Below are 11,953 nucleotides of genomic sequence, written 5' to 3'. Positions count from 1 at the left end.
TAACTCAATCAATCGATCCGATAATTGAATGAAAATCCGACTAATGAAATCTTCAAGGTCAACTGTAATTCTGTGTCTCCTGTGATCTGAGCTTCTCTTTATCTTCTAATCCGTCCGTCAGAGTTTATCAGGAAATCGCAAAAAAGCAAAACAACGCGTTCCAACATCGACCCACAAACAAGACGAGAAAGAAACTGACTTGACAGTTATTCGGCTTTAAAGCCAAGATGTTGAGTAATTTTATCCTCGTCTCAGTTAAATATCCTTTTTAAAAATTCAAGATATAATCTCCAGTTATCAGCCAACAGACGTAAAAATCTTTATATCGCGATTTTAATCCACAGTTTGTTTTTGAATTTGTTTCTTTAAAGCAAAAATGAGACAAAAACCAAAGCTGTCCTGAAAACACATAAAACAAGAGAGACAAAAAATAATGGAGTAAAATACACAGAATATGAAAAAAGTGAGTTTTCAGGTTTCATTTCTGTCTGAAATTAAACATTATATGTAAAAAAATGTAATATTTGACACAATACACTGAACTTATCTGGATTTTACACACATAATTCCTTAATTCACTCTAAAATGGTTTAAAATTTTGTGTAAACTTGTTTTAAAATAATTCTCATGAATGCGTTTTTGTTTAAATGTCGCGTTCCTGTATTTTGTCTCCTGGTATAAAAAAACACAGAAAAAATCAATTTATTTATCTCATTTTGTTTGTCATTATGGTTGTTGTCATTTTTTCGTCTTCCTTTTCTCATTTTAGTTTCTTTAGGACAGTTTTTTTTCCTCATCTTGTGTTTTATTTATGTCATTTCTTGTCCAGTTTTGTTTGCTTTGTCTTGTTTTGTCATTTCGTCGTTTCCCTTTTGCGTTTTGTTTTTCTCATTTTGTGCATCTTTGGAGCAGCTTTTGTATATTTGTGATCAACTGAGGTGTAATTTTTTTGTCTTGTTTGTGTCTCTTTGTGGCTGTTTATCTTGTTTGTCCTTTTTAATTTCTTACTTCTCTTATTTTACGTTTCTTCAGGACAGTTTTGTCTCTTTGTCATCAATTTATGCATCATTTGTCTTGTTTTTGTGTCTTGTTTTTGTCGTTTCGGTGTCACTGGGACAGTTTTGCACCTTTGTGGTTATTTTGTGTTTTTTCTTGTCCTTTTTGTTCAGTGTCTCTGTGGTTGGTTTCTTTCTTCTCTCATTTTGTGGTGCTCTGATTTAGTTTTATGTCTCATTTGTGTTGTCATTTGTGAGTTTTGTTGCCTCTCTTCCATCTTGTCTCATTTTGTTTCGTGTTTTTGTTCCAGCTTTTTTTCTATTTTGACCACTAAGTGATGTGAACTTGAACAAAAACTGGTGTTCAGAGTTCCAGAGGTTGTGTATATTATTAATAATGCCTGTATGTTGGTATTCTGTGGCGTTTCATGTTGAAGTTTAACAACATATGTGGATGATTTTGGCCTCATTTGTTGGATTCTTGTCGCTTTTTAAAGCAACCTTGTGTCTCTTAAGATGCAGAATCATGTTTAGAAGTCAGACTTTGCCCATTAGTTCCACACATCAAACGTCCGGAAATCCAGATGTGACCTTTCCCTACAGCCCAGATGTGGCCAGGATGGATCCGGTCAGCAGACAGAACCACCGCAGTTGGACCAAACCGGCTGCAGAATCTTTCAGCGGCTGCTGAGAAACGTATTTTCCCAGAGCAGGAATCCACAGCGAGCAGTTCAAAGGCGGCTTCACTTCCTGCAGGTCCATCACGCTCCAGACGTTGTAGAGTCTCGTTGGTCCTTTTCTTCTTCTGTGGTGGTGGAATCCGTCAAGGTTGTCGTCTCCCTTGAACCAGTGAACCGAACCGCTGGGATAGAAGCCGCTGAATGAGCACTGGGCGTGGGATTGAATTCACCGAGGGAGCCCGGGTGACCAGAACACTCTGTCAGGATCAGATAAGACAGAATTTAATCATCCTGCAGGAAGTTCAGATGATCAGATAATCCTCAGAACACAGAGGATGTCAGAATAAATGAGTGGATTTAAAGAAAGCCAGACATACGGTGGTGGAAAGCTTTCAGACACCCTTAAAATTGAACACCATCTCAAATATTATCATGAAAATATTTGTGGAAAAAATCTTTTTTGTGTTTAAAAAGGCGTGGCTGCATTAGACAGACACACAGGCAAATGATAGTTTTTTGTTTATTATTTACAAGAAAAATTACAAAAGCTAAATTCTACCCAAAATACCTCAGAATTATAGCCTAGCTGCGCTAGACAACCCACAGCAACCAATTTATTCTCTGCCAGGGTGGGTCTAGTTACCCTCCATAAGGCTCGAGGCTGGATTCTCCTAAAACTGGCCGGACCAATCACCATGAAGTGTAGAGTCAGAAGGCGGGCGTAACTAAGTGATGACAGAGGCACAACGATTCTGACAGAAACAACCGGGCGCACAATAAACAGTTATCTTGGACTCGGCTTTGGCCACAGCCCTTAAAGATTTGAAGCTAAAATTCAACTTGAAAGATAAACAAAGGACGGCACTGAAGTGTTTCAATTGAGAAGAAAGACGTATTTGGACTTATGCCGACGGGATATGGCAAATCCTTAATATACCAGTGGCTCCGTTGGTTGGGAAGCTAATGGGACTTAGCCACAATCCGCCGGCGCTCTAGGAACTACGTCAGCCTATTCATTGCACTGATTGGTTGTATACCTACCCAATTGCTGCAGAGTGATTTGAAAGACAACCTTTTAGCGCGCCTCCCTCTCTGTCGAGTGGTCCTAGACCCTTGTGCCTTCAGAACATGGGTCTAGCGCGGCTAGGCTATCAGAATTACTTATTTTTATGGAATCAATCAATTTTTAATTTTGCACGATTTTGAGCCAAATCGTGCAAAATTACTCTAAACATGACTCAAAATTTGTCCACCATGATTCATAAAGGGTCAACATGACAGAAATGTGTCCAAAATTACTCTAAACTTCACCAAATTCACTTTCAACGAGGACTTAAGTCTCTGCTGAATTGCTCTAAACTTGTCCATGATTGCTCTAAGTTTCTTTTAGGATTTGTTTAGTATCATGGATGTGATCGTACTAAAAGAACTGCAGCTGAAGTGTGATTCTTAATGCAATGTTTGGGGTGTCCAAAAACTTTTTTCCACCACTGTAGATTACTGAAAATAAAAATAAATGACTTGAAATACGACTAGAATAGAAAAGTAACAAATCTGAAACAGTGAAGTTGTTTTGTAAAATATTACACACGATTCACATTAACATGATATTGATCTAAAACAGAATATTGTGCATGAAAAATTAATGTTGCACCTATAAAAAAGGAAAGTATGATGCTTCAAAACTTGAATATTGCACCTAAAAATTGAAATATTACACATGAAAGTTTTGTATTGGCATCTTAAAAATGAAATATTGAACATTAAATGAAATGCTACGTGTAAAAAATGAAATATTGCACCTGAAAATTTAAATATTACACATGAAAATGGAATAATTCATCAAGAAAGTGAAATATAAACCACTACAGAAAATCTGAAAAAAAAATTACATGTACCTGAAAAATTCAATATTACACGAAAACAGACATTTTGGATCTGAAATATGACTTTTTGCACCCAAAAATGAAATACTACATCTTTTTAACACATAATTACTGAATTAACATGAAACATTGTTCAAAATTTGTCTAAATTTGTCTAAAATTTGTTTGAAAAATATAAATCTTTGTAAATACAGCTTGTTTAAAGGTTATTTTCCTGTATTTTGCAGATCTAGTAAATGTCTCAGGTTTTCCAGGTGTAACTTGTTGAGCTCACCGGTCACAGTAACGCTGGTGGTTTTAGACATCCTGTCCATGTTGCTGCGCAATTTGCAGCTGTAGTTTCGGGCGTCGACGGGCCAGATGTTGGAGAGTCTCAGAGTCAGTCGGTGAGTCGAGTCGTTCTTTGTGCTTTCACAGCCGGACTCTGGTTTTTCGTATATACAGCTTCATTTCCAGCCACCCAGGACAGATGTTTTATTTCCAACTGACTCGATGATTTGACGTAACAGTTCAGAGTCACGTTTTCTCCACAGCTGGTCGTCAGGGATGACGTCACCCACAGCTGCACATCTGGACGAACTGTCAGAGACAGAAAAACGGCTTTAAATGCAAAAAATCTCTTCTTCACTGGTCCAGTTTATGTCACATTTTACTCCAATAATCAGCATCTTCAGTCTAATTCTGGGCTACAGTTGATTTGTTTTTTCTAAAAGCAGTTTTACTATTTAAAATAAATTTTAGCCTCTTGCATTTAAAGCAGTTCGGACCTTTTTTGTCACACAGTCTCCTCACAGGGGGCTTAAAATGTGTCCAAGCTGCAAAAACGTGATGCTGAATGACTAAAACGTCACCCAAATTCACTTTCAACTTGTCCACAATGACATAGGTTTGATAAACATGACTTAAAAGTTGTTCAAAATCATGCAAACATTGCCCAGAGTTGGTTAAATCAGTCCATAATGAATCCAAATATGTACAAAATTACTCAAAATGTTCAAAACATTTCTCAAGATTTGTCTACCATGGATGATTCTTAATAGTCAAGTGGTCAAAATAACAAAAAAATTTGTCCCGAATTACTCAAAACTTCTCCAATTTGACTTTCATCTTATCCAAATTTTTTTAAAAATTGTCAAATATGACTAAATCCTTGTTCAAAATTGCTCTACATTGTCCACAATCATTCTGTTATGTGCTTGGGGCCACTTGGGGGCACATAATTTAATTGGCGCAGCTGCCCTTTAAAAGGGGGCTGTTCCCAGGCCATAGAGAGCCTCGCTTCGCTTCGCCTCGCCTGGTGGCTGCCTCTCTCTCATTCCCTCCTCACTCACTGCAGGTGCGGAGCTCGCTGCACACCTGATGTGTTCCTCGCTCTGAAGATCTGGCCGCATGGCTTTGGCCACGCCATGACAGCCGGTTAGCTTTTGTTTCTTTTCTTTGCACTTTGTTTGTTTTGCCCAGGGGGTGACCATTAGTCATGTTTTCGTGTGTTCTTTTGATGGGTTTAGTTTGGGTTTTTTCCTTAGTTTGGACGTGGAAACTGCTCCTACGACTGCGTAGCAGTTGGCCGGGGACCACGTCCTTTTGTTATGTTTGGCTGGCGCTCCTGGGCCAACTTTTGTTTGAACTTTGGGATTTCTTTTTGTTTTGGGGCACAGGTGGTAAAGGGATCCTTGTTCTTCTGTTCTGGACAACAAACTATTTAATATTTGCTAATGAAAACCATCTTTCACAGAACGAAGAAGCGAAAAGAAGGAGTTTAAAACTTTACAATAAACTATTGTTTGATCCCTTACTTGTTCTCCTGTGTCCCTTCTCTAAATATGTTGATCTCCTTTTGGGGGTCGTAACAATTCAAACATTGTCCAGAATTGGTTGAAATCTGTCTAAAAATTACTCAAAATGATTCAAGCATGTCCACCATGATTCATAAATGATCGAAATGAAACAGAAATTTGACTCTGAATGTGTCATTAATCACTCAGACTTTGTCCACAATGTCTCATGATGTCTAAAGTTGGTTAAAATCTGTCCAAAATGAATCCAAATATTTCAAAAATTACTCAAAATGATCAAAGCATTACTCAAGATTAGTCCACCACCATGACTTATAAATGGTCAAATTGACAGAAATTTGTCTGAAGTTCCTCTAAAATTCACCAAACTGACTTTCAACTAGGACTTAAGTTTGTCCAAACTAACTCAAACTTGTCCATGATTGCTCTAAATTTGTCCAAAATCACTCAAACATTGTCCAGAATTGGTTGAAGTCTGTCCAAAATGCTTTACCTCGAAATGGTTAAAACATTACTCCAGGTTTGTCCACCATGACTCCTAAATGAACAAACTGACAGAACTGAAACTCACCTGCAGAAATGAAGCAGAAAATATGAATCCAGGTGAAAATGAATCGATATTCACAGCTGAGAAGAAACTCATCGTTTAAACCGACTTTTATCTCCTCCAGAAGCTTAAATCCAAACTCGCAGCAGCTTTGTGTGTTGCTGAACTCTCAGCTTCTGTTTGATTCTTTGAAGCTGCAGTGATCTGGGTCTACACTGGTTTCAGGTTCAGACTCGTCCTGGAATGAAAGATTGTCCCAACAGAAACAAAACTTCATTTCTTTGCTTCAGGACATGATTTTAAACTCACTGCTCAACTTTTACTTTCCTGATGGTGAATCGCTTTATTATGTTGCTTTATTATTTTCAGTCCTAAAATTATTTCTATTTTACCATCACAATGTCTTATGTTTGATGCAAATTAGATATAACTAATGCTTCACTGGAAACTGAACCAGTTTTGTCCCTTTTTTTGTTAAATAATAGAAAGAACAGAAGCGTTAATCATGGTGTGAGGCAGCATCATAATGTGAAGCACATTGTTTTTGATATCTGTGTAGGTTCTCATTCATCCAGGTCATGGTTATCCAGAGTAGTTTAAATCAATCCACTGGACTTTAAGAAAGTTCCTTGAAGACGTTTCACCTCTCATCCAAGAGGCTTCTTCAGTTCTGGTGGTGACTGGTGTTGCCTCACTACTCAACAATGGTCGTTGTGAGTATCAACGACCCCCACCGATACTCACAACGACTATCGTTGAGTAGTCAGATGAGTTTTGGTATTGGTCGTTGGAATAATAGCCCTGGACACACCTCACACAGGTTTAAAAGCTGAGGCAACACCAACCACCACCAGAACTGAAGAAGCCTCTTGGATGAGAGGTGAAACGTCTTCAAGGAACTTTCTTAAAGTCCAGTGGATTGATTTAAACTACTTTGGATTGTTTTTGATAGCATGGTCAAGCTGTTTTTGTGGAGTTTCTACACAGTTGTGAACAAAAGTAAATGAACATTGTTTCATGACAGTATTTCTGATTACTTCTATTACTTTGAGTTTTCTAAACAATCATGGATTTTCATAGATTTATTAAAGGTCTTTCAGAAAAATGACAAAATCTGCTGGATCATAAAATTACAAACAGCAGTGCTAATATTTGGTTATATTTGTCCTTTTTCTCCGCAGTTTGGTTCTTCTGGCTTCCATCCACAAGCTTCTGGTTTATCTTTGACCCTCTAGAGTTGGTGTAGTTCAACTAAATTTGGTCTTTCTGATTCAGACTTGTTTCTTCAGGTTCTTGATGGTTTAAGTCATAACTTTGTGCAGACCAGTCTAGAACCTTCATTCTGATGTGGGTTTGGGTCTATTGTCTTGTTGAAACATTCAACTGTGTCCAAGATCAGCCCTCTGCTGATGATTTTAGGTTTTCCTGAAGAACGTGGAGGTAATCCTCCTTCTTCATTGTTCCATTTACTTTATGTAAAGCTCCAGTTCCACAGAGCATGATACTGCCACCTCCATGCTTGATGGTAGGTTTGGTGTTCTTGGGGTTAAAGGCCTCACCTTCTCTCCTCCAAACAGATTTCTGCTCAGTTTTTGTTCCACCTTCCACCTGACCACAGAACTATCCTCCAGAAGACCTTTTCTTTGTCCATGTGATCAAACTTGAGTGGAGCTTTAAGGTTCTTCTAGAAGATGAACTTCCTTCTTCATGGATCCTCTCAGCTCATGTTGATGTAAAACACTGTAGCAATTGAATATTTTGACTGTAACTGAGGTAAACTGAGTGTAGGTTTCTTTGACAGCTGTAGCCAGAGGTTTAAGTCTTCAGGTTTCTAGTTGTTTCTCTGACAGGGTGTACCTTTATAGTGGACGCTGTCAAAATACTTTACCATCAACAATTGGACCATCTGAAGAAGGTTCTGCTCTGTTCACAAAGACTCCTCATACAGCCTGTGGAGCTGTGGGTGTCTTCACCTTCGAGCTCTACAACCAATCTACAAAGAGTCGACAAGAAGATGGCTGTCATGTTCTCCAATCCTTACAGCTTCGAATTCTTCTATAACCTTTATGCAGTGGGACTCTTTGACAAGAAACAACTCTGTGAATACAGTCTGTTTTCTAAAATGTACTACAACACAGAGACAGAGTTTGTCAGACGCCGTGCTGGTTATCCTCTGACTTACGAGGGAGATGGTCTGATCATCTCAGCCAGCATGACTGACACTTATGAGCCTGAGCTGGATATCAACATCCGCAGCATAGATGGCTAACGGAAGGAAATGTGCTTCATCTTTTCCTTTCTCAGAAGCTGATGATACAGGATGTTTTAGAGTATTAAACATTAATCCGAAGTATGAGTCACATCTTTCTGTCTGGAATCAGACATCCATCCATTCTCTATACACCACTTTATCCTCACTAGGGTCGCGGGGGGTGCTGGAGCCTATCCCAGCTGACTCTCGTATCTGTTAAACTTATGAAGGGAATGTCCTCAAATGTGGCACCAACGTTCACCTGACAGCTGATCTGATGTTGTTGATCAGAGGCCACTGTGGAATCAATAAACACTTTTCTGACCACTAGTCAAGAATTCAAACTGAAAGTCGTCTCCTCAGGTGGATGAAGACTTGAGGAGAGGACTTGGAAACAAGAGCAGGAACATGTTTTAAACCCAGAGACGCATAAATATTTCAAACGTTCAGTGTTGTTTCCGTCCGGATCTGACTGTCTTTGCTGCAGCCTCATACTGAGCCACAGAGTTCGTTAAGGAATAAGGCGTTCAGTTTTTATTCTTCAGAAATGGTTATTTCAGAGTTTCGGGGCTGGTTCAGGATGAATAATTCATATTTGTCAAAGAGCAGCAGACGAAATTACCTTAATATTTAATTCTATGTTCAGTTCTTGCTCAGAGACTTCACTGGTTCCATGAAGAGGAGGTTGAGGTTCACAACACGACAAACGGTGGTTGTGAGAAGTGTTCTAGAAATCAAATAACATTTCAAAACAATTTGAAACTCCATTCTTTTGTAGCTAGACTTACAAAAATAATTCAATTGTGGTTCAATTTAACCTTCTCCATGGAAAGTTAAAGGTCACCTGTCTGTTGTTTGGGGGTTTTGGTGCTGAAAAGTTGAAATACATCAACACTAGGTTTTACTCTTAGCATCATGATGTGAAGCGTTCCATCAGTTATTCAGTTTGACATGCAAAAAAAAAACAAAAACAAATGAAACTGACCATAAACAATGTTGATGCCATTCAAGGAGAAACTTCAAAGATGGTGAATACTTTACTTCTAATGTACTGAATGTGTCCTTGAATTGGAAATGCTTCTCTCTGATCATCCAGTTAAAGTTAGATTCTCTCTGAGGTTTTAATTACTTCATTCCCAGGTTTATGAAACTTTTTATTTCACTCTGACTCATGAAGAAGACGCCTTAAAGGGTCGACTTACCTCACGGGAAAGCTGGGTGTCTTCCAGAAGCTTCATCTGTTTGGAAATCGACTGCTAATAAAACTTTGAGCTCTTTTTGGGCAGCTGGATTATGTTGAGATGTCACAACTTGATCTGAAAGAACAAACAGTGTGGGCGTTAATTATCTTCACAACAGACAGCTGCTCTGTTTGCTGTGTTCTGTTCGTGCTTGTCCATTTTTACCTGTAAATTATTTAACATTCTTTCTGTTTCTCTGACAGTTTGTACAAAGAGCTGCTGTGAGGGAAGAAGACGAGCTGGAAATGAAACACCAGAAATCTGCAGCTGGATGGAAAGAGGCACCATCTGCTTTACTCTCTGCTAGTAAGAAACCGTCTCTTTAGAACTATAAATAACATCAACAAATATGAAATAGCATTTTTATAAATCACATGAATGTAGAATAACTAGCTGTATTACCATAACGCTGTAGATATTAAAAATGACAAGAAGACATTGAAATTATGACAAGGAACGCAAAAATGTTAGCCTAGCCGCGCTAGACCCATGCTCTGAAGACGCAAGGGTCTAGGCACGCTCGACAGCGAGGGAAGCGGGCTAAAAGGTTGTCTATCAAATCACTCTACAGCAATTGGGTAGGTATACAACCAATCAGCGCAACGAATAGGCTCCTAGAGCGCCGGAAATAAGAGGATGCGGTAGTTCGTTGAAGCCTTATTTATACAGTCAATGGGTGAAGCTCAAGTCCATTACAGACATGTTAGCAGAAAGATTATTCAGAGTCGGTGCTAATGGAGCTCAACGACTGTTGTTGTTTTTGTTGTCGACCCTGGCAGAGAATTAAATTTGTTGCCGTGGGTTGTCTAGCGCAGCTAGGCGAGTTGTTTCCGGTTGTTTCTGTCAGAATCGTCGCGCCTCTGTCATCACTTCGTTATGCCTGCCTTCTGACTCTACACTTCATGGTGATTCGTCGGCCAGTTTTAGAAGAATCCAGCCTCGAGCCTTATGGAGGGTAACTAGACCCACCCTGGCAGAGAATTAAATTAGTTGCCGTGGGTTGTCTAGCGCGGCTAGGCTACAAAAATGTAGTTATGAGCCACAAATTTAAAACTGTGACATTGCAAGTAAATTTCAACATAAAAACTAAGAATTCTTACATAAAAAATTAGAGTTGGAGATTAGAAATTGTGAATTAAATTAAAGATAAATTTACTATGAATAAAGTCTTTTTAAATGCTGAAAATTCATAATCAATTTGACAAAATTGTCTTAAGAGAAGCAGGTGGAGGTTTTATTCCACGTTATGTATGTTTCAAATGGTGCAAAAAAAAACAAACCCTCAACTAAATTACTATTTGTGAAAGCAGACATGCTTTTTCTTTCAAATCTGCAAAATTTTCAAACTTTAAGCTGGGTTAATTTTGATCCGCAGGATGACATGAGGGTTAATAAAGCTTTTCTAAATTACAGTTCCTATCGTACAGCCACACAAACTGTGCTCTCTCTTTCTCAGTGCAGCGATAAACAAAGCAGCAGATTTGAAACCCATCAGTTTAAAAAAAGCCTCCAATCTCTGAGATCACATCAGGACGTCTCTTCTTCTAACTGAGAGTTAATTTCCTGGAAATGAAAGAGCTCCTGGGCTCTTTCCAGCCACGTAGCTTCTCTCTCCTCTTATTGTCTTCATCTCCTCCCCCTCCTCCCCCTTTCAGCTGCATTATGACACTCCGCCTCCCCCTTTGTACTCTCATTACTTTTCCACCTTTTCCTTCCTGAGACGCCTCCGTTCGTCTCCGTCCGGCCTCCACTCTTCACTCCCGCGCACATTTCACACCTTCAGGTTTTCATTTTGCTTTTCTGTCGTCGCAGCATCCTTCATCTTCCTCCTCCTCATCTTCGTCTCCTGTAGCCTCAGCGGCGGAGTCTCTTAATAATTTATTAGAATCTAAAATTCAAATGAAGCTCAGCTCGCAAAGAGAGAGAGAGAGATCTTTCATTAACTCTCTCTCTCCTTCCACCCCCTCTGTCCCAGCATCGCACTCCCTTGCCGACTGTTGCCGTGACAACCGTCTCCCTCGCCCTAGAAACAGGTTGCTATGGATGAACGCCTCCTCCTTCCTGTCTCTGAACATCTTCTTGTCATATTAAAGTGAAAAGTAAAAGTAGGAAATGTTTAGGAAAGTTTTAAAATAAATTCGTAAACGGCTACAAACACACTTTAACCAGATCTAAGTTTTATTGCTGAGATGTTTATGAAACAAACTGATGAATTTTATCCTAAAGATTACTAGTTTACATAAAATACACTGTTATTGATGAGCATTTTAACTGCACATTATTTTCACGTTATGCTGATAAAACTGTACTTACTGTGTGCAAATGATCAAATTATTTTCTACACTTCTTTGTTCAAGTTTAGTGTGAATAACATCTTTTTAAATGCTGAAAATTCATAATCAGTTTGACAAAATTGTATTAAGAGAAGCTAGTGGAGGTTTTATTCCACATTATGTATGTTTCAAATGGTGCAAAAACACCCAACTAAATTAAATTCGTAAACAGACACTTTTCTTTCAAATTTGCAAAATCCTGTAAGATAATATGTGTTTTTGTC

At 38.7% G+C, this 11,953-nt stretch overlaps 1 long non-coding RNA gene across 4 annotated transcripts; it reads right to left on the bottom strand.

Moving 5' to 3' along the window:
- Positions 1 to 1,899: 1,899 nt before the first annotated feature.
- LOC127531657 (uncharacterized) lies at positions 1,900 to 11,408 on the bottom strand. Of its 4 annotated transcripts, none has more exons than XR_007938791.1 (6): positions 11,102 to 11,408; positions 9,358 to 9,471; positions 8,778 to 8,882; positions 5,929 to 7,897; positions 3,836 to 4,140; positions 1,900 to 1,932 (listed from the first exon to the last, which is right to left on the bottom strand). It is a non-coding gene; the product is annotated as an uncharacterized LOC127531657 (long non-coding RNA). The 4 variants fall into 4 exon arrangements; XR_007938793.1 differs by having other exon boundaries at positions 7,793 to 7,897; positions 11,102 to 11,400; XR_007938794.1 differs by lacking the exon at positions 5,929 to 7,897 and having other exon boundaries at positions 11,102 to 11,397.
- Positions 11,409 to 11,953: the final 545 nt, after the last annotated feature.

The sequence above is a fragment of the Acanthochromis polyacanthus genome, chromosome 21 (genome assembly GCF_021347895.1).
Source record: "Acanthochromis polyacanthus isolate Apoly-LR-REF ecotype Palm Island chromosome 21, KAUST_Apoly_ChrSc, whole genome shotgun sequence".
In the NCBI taxonomy this organism is placed as follows: domain Eukaryota; kingdom Metazoa; phylum Chordata; class Actinopteri; family Pomacentridae; genus Acanthochromis; species Acanthochromis polyacanthus.
Note: the sequence above shows the minus strand (reverse complement) of the source record. Positions and strands in the feature narration are given on the sequence as shown.